The sequence below is a fragment of the Palaemon carinicauda genome, chromosome 40 (assembly GCF_036898095.1).
Source record: "Palaemon carinicauda isolate YSFRI2023 chromosome 40, ASM3689809v2, whole genome shotgun sequence".
Taxonomy (NCBI): Eukaryota; Metazoa; Arthropoda; class Malacostraca; order Decapoda; family Palaemonidae; genus Palaemon; species Palaemon carinicauda.
In genome coordinates this window covers 52,812,202-52,824,701 of record NC_090764.1, presented here as the reverse complement: position 1 = coordinate 52,824,701, position 12,500 = coordinate 52,812,202, and the positions used below count along the sequence as shown (strand labels likewise).

The 12,500-nt window shown below is 41.3% G+C and overlaps 1 protein-coding gene across 1 annotated transcript in view; it reads right to left on the bottom strand.

Annotated features, from left to right (window-relative positions):
• Positions 1-12,500, bottom strand: part of LOC137632037 (uncharacterized) — a 29,928-nt gene that overhangs the window by 15,631 nt on the left and 1,797 nt on the right. The gene's annotated exons all lie outside the window — the stretch shown is intronic.

Here is a 12,500-nt window from a genome sequence, read left to right as displayed (position 1 = left end):
CCTGTCTTGAGAATATGTTTAGGTACAAAGTTCAGGTGTTCCCTGTACTTGTTTGGTTCTATGCAGTCAGACACTGCTTATGATTCTCAGTGACTTTCAGTCACAGAACTTCTGACATCCACTTCATTCCAGAAATGCCTCCTATTATTATCATTGCTTGTATAAGATATGGTATCTTCTTTTCACGAGCGCAGAGGCTTCCTCATGATTTTTACCTTAGTGTATTGTCAGAGGCTTCCTCATGATTTTTCTCGCTGTGTTTTGTCTTCAAAAAATGTTTCAATTGTGTTCTCCACTGAGAAGACAAGTCTCCTCTCACTTATTCTCCACGATTATCCTTGCCAATGGGATAAATTGTTCCAGTCATCTACAACATGCATGTCATAAAAGCTCTCCCTCAGAGCATGAAGTGGACGTTGCTTACGTATCTTCAAATGAAGACCTCTAAAATTGTACCACTCCTCTCACTTTCTCAGGTGAAAAATTTAGAATGATCCAAATCATCCAGACCATACATAATATTATAAACCTCAATTAGGATGCCTCGTTTCCTTCTCTCTTCAAGTGTTGTCAAACCTAGTTCGATAAGTTGCTGCTCATATGTTAGACCTCTCAGTTTCGCCGCAATTTCAAAGGCTCTTCTTTGCACTCTTTCCAGTAATTTGATATCCTTCCTGAATTGTGGGGACCAAGACTGGACAGCATTTTCCAAGTATGACCTAACCAAACTAGGGTATATCCTTATGAAAATAGTTTTATTCATAAAACTATCGAAGGTAGAAATGTGAAAGTATGTTTGATTCTTCCCAATATAGATTGAGGTCTGGGACCAACTTTACCATGTACCACCCGTGTGTCACACGATCGTACATAGTAACGACATTTCTCTTTTTTGTATATCTTTGTATCTTCGCTCTCCCCTTACACTGACAGCATCATGTATTAACCTGTTTGCCTACTTCATTGTTAACTGTTAACAGAACCGGTTGCTGTTTGACAAGAAATAGCATGTTTTTATTTTGTGACCTTACCGGGACCTAGTGTGTATATATACTCAACATGTCTGTAATAAAGTTACTCAGTTGCATTCATCTCGCCTTTGACTCACAACCTACTTTTGGCTCGTCACATTGGTGACCCCGGAGGTCAACTTCCCCCCTCACTGTTACTATGATGGACTCCACGGAAGTTGGCGCCGCCCCATTCAAACTTTCGTCGTTTGCCAGCAGAGAGGCGTTTGCTTGGTTTCAGCACGCAGAAGTCCAGTTCCGCATCAAGGGCGAGACTCGCTCAACCACCAGACTGGCTTCGTGAACAAGGAGACACCCCAATAGCGTATGACGCCCTCAAAACATACCTTCTGCAGCAGTACTCGCCGTCACCAGGGAAATGACCAGTATTGCTCGCCTGCAACCTGCCGCAGACGGCTCCCCTCATGAGGTGAACCTACTTCGTGCCCTTTGGGTACGCAATTTACCCGAACCTGAACTCGCTGCCATACCCGATGTTGATAGTTTACTCATAAAGAACTTGATGACCAAAGCCGACGCCCTTATGGACAGCCACTTCACATCCTTCAAGACCTCCATCAACGCCCCCCCTCCTGATGAAGAGGACACCCATTCAACGTCAACCAAAACTGACGTGAATGCCGAAGGACACACACGCCTACGCCGTGACGTGCCTGAGCAGCGACAAAGCAACCCATCACCCACCACTCGCTCGCGCCCCAACCAACCGCTTCTACAGCCACTTACTGCCGCCCATCGGCCGCAGTTTTGCTACTACCACTCCAGATTCGGGGCTGCCGCGAAGGAATGTGCCAAGAATTATCAGTGGCCAAAAAATGAGTAAGTAGGCCATTGCTCGTGGCGGTGGCCTCCCATGTTTCTAATCTTCTCTTTTTAAATGATGCAGGAACGGGCATGCGATTTTTGGTAGACACGGGTGCTTGTTGTTCTCTTTTGTCAAGGGAACTCTTCAGGACTCGATGTAGTCTGTCTAAGTCTTCCGACGTCCGCCTGGGAGCTTCCAACGTATCTACGATACCCACCTACAGTTACGAGAACCTTACATCATCGTTTTATCGTTTGGAAACGGCAAATATAATTGGAAGTTTCTCGTTACTGACGTCACATTGTTAATCCTCAATGCGGATTTACTCTCCCATTTTCACCTTCTGGTCGATGTTGCCCACCGACGATTGGGCAACGCAGACTCGTACTTGTCGACACCTTTTCATCCCGCCCCCTTCAACCTCGCTCTCCACATCAGCGCACCCACGGATGCCTACACCCACCTCTTCATGTCGTACCCAGACGTTTTCCGTCCAGAACTTCGCCAAACGCCCACGGCTCCTGCCAAACACGGTATTTATCACCATATCAAGATGATGGGACCCCCAGTCTTTGTCAAATTCAGACGTCTGACACCGGATCGATTGGCAGCCGCCAAACAGACGTTTGCCGAGATGGAAGAAATGGGCCTTTGCCAAAAGGCCTCCAGCCCATGGTCGTCACCCTTACACATCGTCCTGAAGAAAGACGGCTCCCTCCGTCCGTGTGGGGATTACAGGCGCCTGAACATGCAAACAGAACCGGATCCCTACCCCCTCCCAAACATCGCCAACGTGACCTCCTACCTGCACAAAGGGAAGGTTTTCTCCACGCTCGACCTCTTGAAGGGGTATTATCAGGTGTCTATGAACCCAGAAGACATCCCCAAGACCACCATCACCACTCCCTTCAGTACATACACCTTCAGTTACTCCTGTTTTGGCCTTCGTAATGCTGGGCCACTTTTCAACGTCTCATGGATGGCATCTTAGGGGACCTCCCCTTCTGTGTATGTTTCGTGGACGACATACTTGTGTTCTCTTCCTCCAAAGAGGAACACCTCCGTCACCTGCGCATCATGCTCGACCGCCTACAACAAAACGGCCTTGTAGTCCGGTACGACAAATCTACCTTTGGTGCCAACGAAGTGTTGTTCTTAGGGCACCACATCACTCCTGAAGGAGTCCATCCCCTTCCTGAGAAGGTAGCAGCCGTTCAGAACTTCCCCACGCCCTCAACCGTCAAACCAGTGCAGGAATTCTTGAACATGATCAACTATTATCACCGTTTTCTGCCAGCCATTGCCGCCACTCTTGCTCCTCTCTACGCCTCCCTTAAGGGCAAGCCGAAAGACCTGAAGTGGGGTCCCCTTCGAGAAGTGGCCTTCTGCAAAGCAAAGAATGCCCTATCAACTGCTGCTGCCCTCACTTTTCGTATCCCACATGCCCCTCTCCTTTTCTCCACCGATGTCAGCGACGTCACTATTGGTGTAGTACACGAACAGGTGGTCAACACCTCGCCCTGCCCATTGGCCTTCTTCAGCAGAAAACTGTCCAAGGCAGAATCAGGTTATTCTACCTTCGATCATGAATTGCTGGCGGTGCACTTAGCTGTCCGTCACTTTTGCCATTTCTTAGAAGGTACACCCTTCATCGTTCGCACGGACCACATGCCTCTGGTGCACGCCTTCACTCGACAGTCTGATGCCTGGTCCGCCCGTCAACGCCGACATCTCTCCGCCGTGGCTGAATACAATTGCACCCTTCAATACGTCACTGGGAAAATGAATCCCGTTGCCGATGCCCTGTCAAGAAACATGTTGGGCGCCGTTCAACTGGGATTGGATTACAACGCCTTGGCTGAAGCCCAATGACATGATCCAGAGTATCAAGCATGTAGGACATCCTGCACATCCCTCCATTGGGAAGACATCCCCCTCGAAGACTCCAACACCACCCTCCTCTGTGACGTCAGTACTGGTAGACCGCGACTGTGGATTCCTGCTCCCATGCGCCGACAGGTGTTTAATTTCATTCACCGCCTTTCACATCCCTCGCGCCGTTCTACTGCACAGCTGCTGAAGACGAAGTTCATTTGGCACGGCATTACTAAGGATGCTAAGGATTGGGTCCACGCCTGTACTTCTTACCAAACTTCCAAAGTACATCGACACACGGATTCAGGAGTGGGCACCTTTCCTCAACCTCAGCGTCGTTTTTCCCACATTCACGTCGACGTTGTAGGCCCCCAACCCACATCACAAGGGCATCGTTACCTGTTTACCGTCATCGACCACTCCACTCGTTGGTCTGAAGCCATTCCCATGGAAACTGCAACGTCCGCCTCATGTACATCTGCCTTACTCTCAGGATGGATTGCAAGATTTGGTATCCCTGAGCATATTACTTCTGACAGGGGTACCACTTTCACCTCTCAATTGTAGACATCATTAGCGAATCTCCTGGGCATCACCCTACATCAGACAACTGCCTACAACCCTGCTGCCAATGGAATAGTTGAACATTTTCATCGCACCGTCAAAGCAGCTTCGATGTCGCGCTGCAAGGACTCCAACTGGTTTACTCAGCTTCCCTGGGTCCTCCTGGGACTAAGCACCACTCCTAAAGATGCCTTGGACGTCTCGGCAGCTGAAATGGTGTATGACGACCCGCTGATCGTCCCTGCCGAATTCTTTCCCTGTGCAACCTCCTCCGACGATCTCCGGCGCATATGTCACGTCGTGGAAAAATTTACTCCATGCAGCCAGACTTACAAGGCCCCAGCGAAGAATCACATACAGACAGACTTGCACTCTGCAACGCACATCTTCCTACGCATCGACACTAGCAATCCACCGCTAGCGCCCCCTTACACGGGCCCTTTCCTTGTGATCTGACACAATCCGAAAGCATTCCTACTAAATATTCGTGACAAAGAAGACTGGGTGTCCATTGATTGTCTAAAACCTGCTTATCTCTTGCCAGATAACCCACCTACAGTTCGCCTCTCTAGATCAGGGCGCCCCATTTAACATATACAGTATGTCATTTTTAGGGGGGGAGCCATGTACCACTCATGTGTCACACGATCATACATAGTAACAACATTTCTCTTTTTTGTATATATTATCTTTTGTATCTTCGCTCTCCCCTCGCACTGACAGCAACTTGTATTAACCCGTCTGCTTACTTCATTGTTAACTGTTAATAGAACCGGTTGCCGGTTTGACAAGAAATAGCATATTTGTATTTTGTGACCTTCTTACCAGGACCTAGTGTGTATATATACTCTACATGTCTGTAATAAAGTTAATCCGTTGCTTTCATCTCGCCTTTGACTCACAACCTACTCTTGGCTCGTCACAACCAACATGACAGGTTGGTTTCAAAGTCGCGGTAATGAAAACACCTAGGTCTTTCTCCAATAAGGTTTCTTTTAATTGGGATCTATCCATAGAATAACCAAATTTTGGATTGTTCTTCCTAATGTGCATTACTTTACATTTTGATTCATTAAACTCCAGCAACCACTTCCTACTCCACTCCTGAAGTTTCAGCAGATCTTCTTGTAGTAAGTTTCTATCTTTGATGTTCTTTATTTCCCTAAAAATCTTAGCATCATCATCAAATAACTTGCCTGACGAGAAGACATCATCCAGAAAATCATTTATGTATATTAGAAATAACAGTGGTTCTAACACACTTCCTTGTGGCACTCCAATTTCAACAGATAAAGTATCAGACAATACTCCCTTGACTAACCACCCTGTTTTCTTTTAGAGAGGAAACATTCAATCCATTTAATTATCTTGCCATCAATTCCATAAGCCTTCAAATTCACTAGTAATCTTCTATGTGGCACCGTATCGAAGGCTCTCTTGCAATCCAAGTAAATGGTGTCAACTGGTTTGCCCTGATCAATCAAATTGTGTATTTCTTTTAAGTTAAATGGTCTCCGATCTTATCTCTTAAAATTCTATCAAACACTTTACACAGTACTGATGTCAAACTTACAGGTTTGTAATTAAATTGGAGACTCTTCTTTCCTTTTTTGTATATAGGTGTTATATGCGCCATTTTCCATATCTCGGGCATAAAACTACTGTCAAGCGAATCACAACAAAGCCAAAACAGAGGACTGGCCAGATTCTCAGCGCATTCAAATAACAGTTCAGTTTAGGATGAATACTATCCGGTCCTGGGGCCGAGTTAGGTTCTAGTTCAGATAAAACCTAGTATACGTCATGAATATTAAAGTCGATATCATTCAATTTTGTTTCACATCTCATATCAAACAAAGGTATTGTGCCTATATTTTCTTTTACAAAGACCGAACAAAACGATCTATTTAAACTATCTACCGTATCCTTCAGATTAGATGACAGGGTACCATCTTACTTTACTTTACTTTTGGATGACACTCTTGGCCCTCTTTCTGCCGAAGTCGGTAGCTACAGAGGGCACGACGAAGACATCAATTTAGACCTTGTAGAAGGGGTCCATCTCACCCGATTGGTAACAATCAACAAAGATGTGCGTCTTCAGTTTTCTCTTGAAAACATCGCAGTTCAAGCTCTGCTTCACCTCTAAGGGGAGCTTATTAAAAATTCTAGGAGCGCTTCTTTCAAAGGCTCTAGTACCAACATTGGTCCTGCTTCTCAGTTCCTCGAGACGATATGGATCGTCACTGTGTCTCAAGCTAACTACAGTATCAGGGCGAAAACTCTTCAACATATTTCTCATATACGAAGGTTTCTCAAATTTAAGTGCTTGGTACGTTAGGACACAAATCTTGAAAATAATCCTCGCTTTTATAGGCAACCAGTGGAGCTCGATAAGCGTTGGCGTGATCCTCTCACGGGGGGACAGGCCTTTTATTAGTCTAGCAGCTCTATTAAACACATTTTGTATCTTCCTCAAATTGTAGTTTGGTAAACCATGGTACAACACATTGCAATAGTCTAGCCTGCTGATTACGTAATTGTGTATCAGCAATGTTAAAGTTTTTGTGTCAAGGTATTTCTTTAAAAAGGCAATATTTCTCAGGTGATAACTTGCAATTCTGGTTACTCTATTTATATGCTCATTAAATGACAGACCGCAATCGAAAACAATACCTAAGTTTTTGATGGGATTTATCACATCAAAATCATTTTCAAGCACTCTAAGTTTCACAATATCAAGTCTTCTCAAATCATGCTTTTTCCCAATAAGCAGACACTCCGTTTTACTATCGTTTAACTTCAACTGTTTGGAATTCATCCATCTTTTAACATCAGTCATGACTTCATTTATTTTCCTTTCTGTGTCCTCTACATTACTCAATGACAGGTAGATTTGGGTGTCGTCAGCAAACAATTGAAAGTTCACCCCATGATTCCTCAGCAAATGCATCAATTCAATAGTGTAAATACAAAACAGGATAGGGCCCAGGACACTTCCCTGTGGGACCCCCCTGGCCAGTACTTTTGTCCTGGAGAAGGACCTGCCAATCTGAACACAAAAAGTTCTGTTTATTAAGAAAGTCTCCAAGTAATTCAGCGCCTCGCCCTTAATACCAATTGCTTTGAGGTCGTTTAGTAGTAATCCATGTACGACGGTGTCAAACGCTGCACTCAGATCAAGCAATACTAGAATGCCACACATTCCCTCATCCATCATAACCAGCAGATCGTTTACTATCGAACATAATGCAGTCTCCGTAGAGTAAAATTTCCTATATGCCGATTGATTATCAGGAAAGACATGGGCTACTTCAAGATAGTCCATCAACTGGTCCAAAATTACATTTTCAATTATTTTCGAAAGAAAAGACAAGTTAGATATAGGTCTATATGAACTCAAACTTTGGGGATCTAAAGAGCCCTTCAATACTGGTTTGAGAATTGCATATTTCTCACTCTCCGGAAACATTCCAGCTCGAATGCTAAGGTTAACAATTTCTAAATACACCCGCAGGAGATCATCAAAATATTCACCTCCAGTGACATCAGAAATCGGAAATGGATCATTATCACAATAAGTACTCTTTACTTTACTGACAATTGACTTGATCTTAATGAAGTCTACTGTTACAAAACGATTGAACTCGTTTTCACTGGTGGCCACCTGATGTAGGTTAAACCGAGCTACCTCCCCAAAGCCACTAATCAAATCAACAATTTTATTTTCAAAGAAATCTGAGAACTTGGCTGCAAGTTCCCCATCAGAGAAACCCTCAGGGAGAGTTATTTTCTTTTTGTTACCAGTCAAATTATTAATAACAGAATACAGCTTTTCTATATCTAAACCAAGTTCATCAATTTTTCTTTTATAATACTCCCTTTTCTTTTTCCTGATTAAACTATTCAGTGCATTACGTGCGGTACAATACTCAATTTTAGAAGCCTCATTTCTCGCAGCCCTCCATCGTCTCTCTTTTCTTCTTTTAACTCTTTTTGCCACCGAGACCTCATAATCATACCAGGGTGCATTGTCCTTTACCACTATTTCCCTCTCAACGAGGGGACACTCACTGTCATACAATTGTCCTGCAGAACTTTTGAACAGAGAGACATAACAGACAAGACAGCTTCTTTTATTCTCAAAGCCATGTTCACATAGATCAGATGTCTTTTGACCAATTTCATCTATAATCTTCTGGAGTAATTCATCCTTATTTAGGTTTCTCTTGTTTCTATAAAGAATCTTCTTTCTTTGTTTGGAAAATATCCTAATTTCCAACTTAAACTTAATGATCATATGTACAGGAGACAAAACACATAAATCGTCCACATCAACACCATGAACCAGATCATTGTCACTTTCACTGAAAATTAAGTCTAGCATGTGACCGGTAATTGATGTAATCTTATTGACTCTATTTTGATAACCAAGTATATTCATTGTTTCAATGAAATCATTCGCATGTTGATTTTCTGGATTATCAACCCAGAAATTGAAATCCCCGCACACAAACACTTCATGTCCGACTACGTTCAAACTTTCAAGGTATAATCTAAATTCATCAAGATAAAGGATCTCACTTGAATTAGGGCTTCTGTATACTACAATGAATACTAGTTTTCTTCCACCGTACACGCAACTGACCTGCATAAGTTCAAAATTATCAGTTATGGGCACTTTTTCTTTCTTTATTTTGGAGAGAGCGTTTGAGATAAAAATCCCAACCCCACCCCCCTTCTATTGTTCCTAGGAACGTGGAGGAACACATGTGTGTCCGGCGTCATTTCCCAGATCTTAGCACTATCATAATTATTTAACCAGGTCTCTGTTAGTACTAACACATCTAACTCATTGTCATTTATATAATCCCGTATCTCATATGTTTTGTTTCCCACCGATTGAATATTCACCAAAGCACAGTTTAAACAACGATTAGAGTTAGTAGCCATGATCGGTTTTATTTCTTATTTTGGCAATTTCAATCTGTAAAACCGGACAACACATCTCATTGGCAGAATGGTTCACATCTACTTTACCAGCTTTAACACAATTTATGCACTTTTTCACATCCGAAGAGCAGTCTCCGAAAGAGTGATCTCCAGCACATTTCCTACAGCAAGGATCCTTCTCCTTGTCAGGACATCTTGCATGAACATGTCCATAAGTTAAGCAATGGTAACACATTGTGGCAAAGTATCTATCTCTCACCTTATACACACCCCATTCCAATTTAATTTCATCTCCCTTGTTATGAATTAATGCTCTCAATTCAGGATGACACTTTAATATATAGTGCTTGGTTGCACTGGCAGCATTCTTGTCAAAAATCAAATTTATCTTGCCTGTGATGTTTTCGATCGACTGCAGGTAATCATTTCTCTGAATAATTGTCTGCACAAGGTTGTCCTTATTTTCTTCAGCACTAACATTACAAATCATAATTTTAGGGAGCAACTTTTTTTATTTCGATACAGACAAATTTTCCAGATTGTTGACCTTCATAGCAGCCTCATCCCTCTGTTGTTCAGACTGAAAGTTGAGTATTACATCTTCTTTAGTAACTCTCGTCATTTCTTCTTTAACAATAGTTTGACTTCTCTTGTAGGCATAAAAGGCATGGACATCTCCATTTTCTGTCCTCTGACAATCCCATCTCGAAATTCATTTTATTTAACCAGTTAAGTTTGACTAAGGCATTTCTTGATTCCCTGTAAGCTCTCAGGTTCTCATCGCTCCTATTCATTTTATATCCGTCCCATTTTTTAATCTTATCTAGCCTGGCACCCGCTGCCTGAGCATTCATCCATTTTTGGTTCCTTGAACTGCTTTCGGTTACATACCTAGTTGGGACATACTTTTCCACTACTTCAATGTACATATTTAACAACACGTCCCATTTAGTTGCAACTTCTATAACTATGGTATCATGCCAATTGAATGTCGAAAAAAACGTTATTTGTTGCTTGGAAGTCTTCTTTAAAATATCTTATTTTAGGGAAAGTAAACTCATCTAATTGGACAAAACCCCCAAGAATGAAATCGAAAACGATTTACCAATAGGAGCATCGTATTTTATCTGATCAATTTCAAATTAATTCGTTGAGAAAACCAGGTCCAAAATAGAAGGCACATCTTCTCGTTGCCCTGTAAATTCATCCATGTGCTGATGGAGGAAGCAGTCTTGACATGCATCATAAAACTTAAACTCTAGGCTATCATTATCTGAAGAGGTGTCGTCAACTGTATGACTTATCCAATCAATCTTTGGATAATCGAATTCGCCACATATCAAAAACTGGTCAGCTTTGGATTTACACAACTCATTCATAACAACGTTTACATTATCATTATTTTCTTGAGGAGAACCGGGTGGCCTATACATGCAGGCTGCTAACAGTTTCCTATTACCATTATTTATAGAACAAGCAACTGATTCTGTACCTTTAGTATCACTACTTGTTATTTTCTGAAAAAGGTTTGTTTGATACCAAAGTTTCTACACCACCTCCCTTGTTTACTGAAACTGTCTCTTCTGTATAATTTATAGTTTGGCATTCGAAATACATCAGAAGAAATATCAATTGCAGTCAATTTTGTTTCTGTTACCATTATATGTGGTTTTTACTTATCATAATGACTAAACAAAATATCCTTATTATTAATTATATCAATACTTGTATAGCATATCTTAAAATCATTCACTTGACTACACCCCTTATTGATAACCTTACTATCTACTTTTGATTCGCAGGTGGGTCTTTTTGTATTACTTTCTTGGATTGGAGGTCTCTCACAATGCACACATACTCCAGCTTCTCCCCCGCCGACATTATTATTTTTTTTTTTATGACACTTGGCATTTTGTTCATTAAAAATCTTTCTTTCAGTACTTTAATAATCTTGGTTAACTATTAGTACATGATATTTATGACCTTCGCTTAAATTCTTCAGTTTCTCACCTATATCTTTACTCAGGAATTTAGCTTTATCTTCTCCCCTTTTGAAAGCCACAAATGGAAAATTATTAGTTATATCGTCTTTGTACTTGACCATTTAGACCGTATGCAATACTTTTATCATCAATGTTCACAATATCATTATCTTTGGTAAATTTAACTGCATACTGTTTTGCAGTTAAATTACCTTTAATCCCAATGAAAATGATCCGCTCTTTATGTCTACTAATATTTAATATCCTAAATCCTTTCCGCTCTTTCACTTCGTACACTTTTCTCAAGAGTACTTATTCTGTCAGGTAGTGGAGCTATTTTGCTGTTCAACATATCTACCATTTCTGCTTTGTTATCCTCCACCTGCTTTTCTAAGTTTGTGAATTCTCATCTGTCTTTTCCTGAACAATAGTAATATTTTCAATAGCTTCAGAATTTTTAGCAATTAGATAATTTAAATTATGAAACTGAGCATTCATGTTTGCAGTCAAAACCTCTTTGACTTCCTGTATATCTTTCTGTAAAACTGATTTTGTAGACTTTAAGGCTGCCAATAACTGTGAAAATTTGTTTTTGTTATCATATTTTGAAATACACTTATTTATCTAATAATCAGCTTAAGAACTTTATATAGGTATTTTATGCATTCCAAGTGATACATCTACAGATACCATAAAAATCGTTGTCTGGTATGCCCCACACCATGTACAGTGTAACCCACCTATTGGGGCACAAAATATTTCTAGAAAGCCCAAAATGTATACTTTGCATTATCTTTAGCAATTCTATCGTGTGCCATATATAGCTCAAGTTATGAAGTTTACTTTGGGCACAAAGTGTATTCAATCTGATTAAAACCTTATTTTTATTTATTGAAATTTATTCACTAAGTGGTTTACCCGAGGCATCAGAAAGGATGGTTAAATATTTAGATAAAAATGCACACACACTGATTCAACCCTTCTCATTCCCCCCCCCCCTTTCATAACTACAAGCCAGCAGTTTTAGCAATATGTGCGCGAGATTGTGGTTTCCGAGTGTACCTCGGGATACCCCCACTCACCAGGGTATGACTGCTCCTTCTCCCCCTACCCGAAGGACGGGAAGAGACCAAGTAGTCATAAATCTGGCAATGCCGGTGATTATGGCATTATATATATATATATATATATATATATATATATATATATATATATATATATGTGTGTGTGTGTGTGTGTGTGTGTCTCTGTGTGCGTGTGTGTATTAATATATTAGATATAGATGTATGT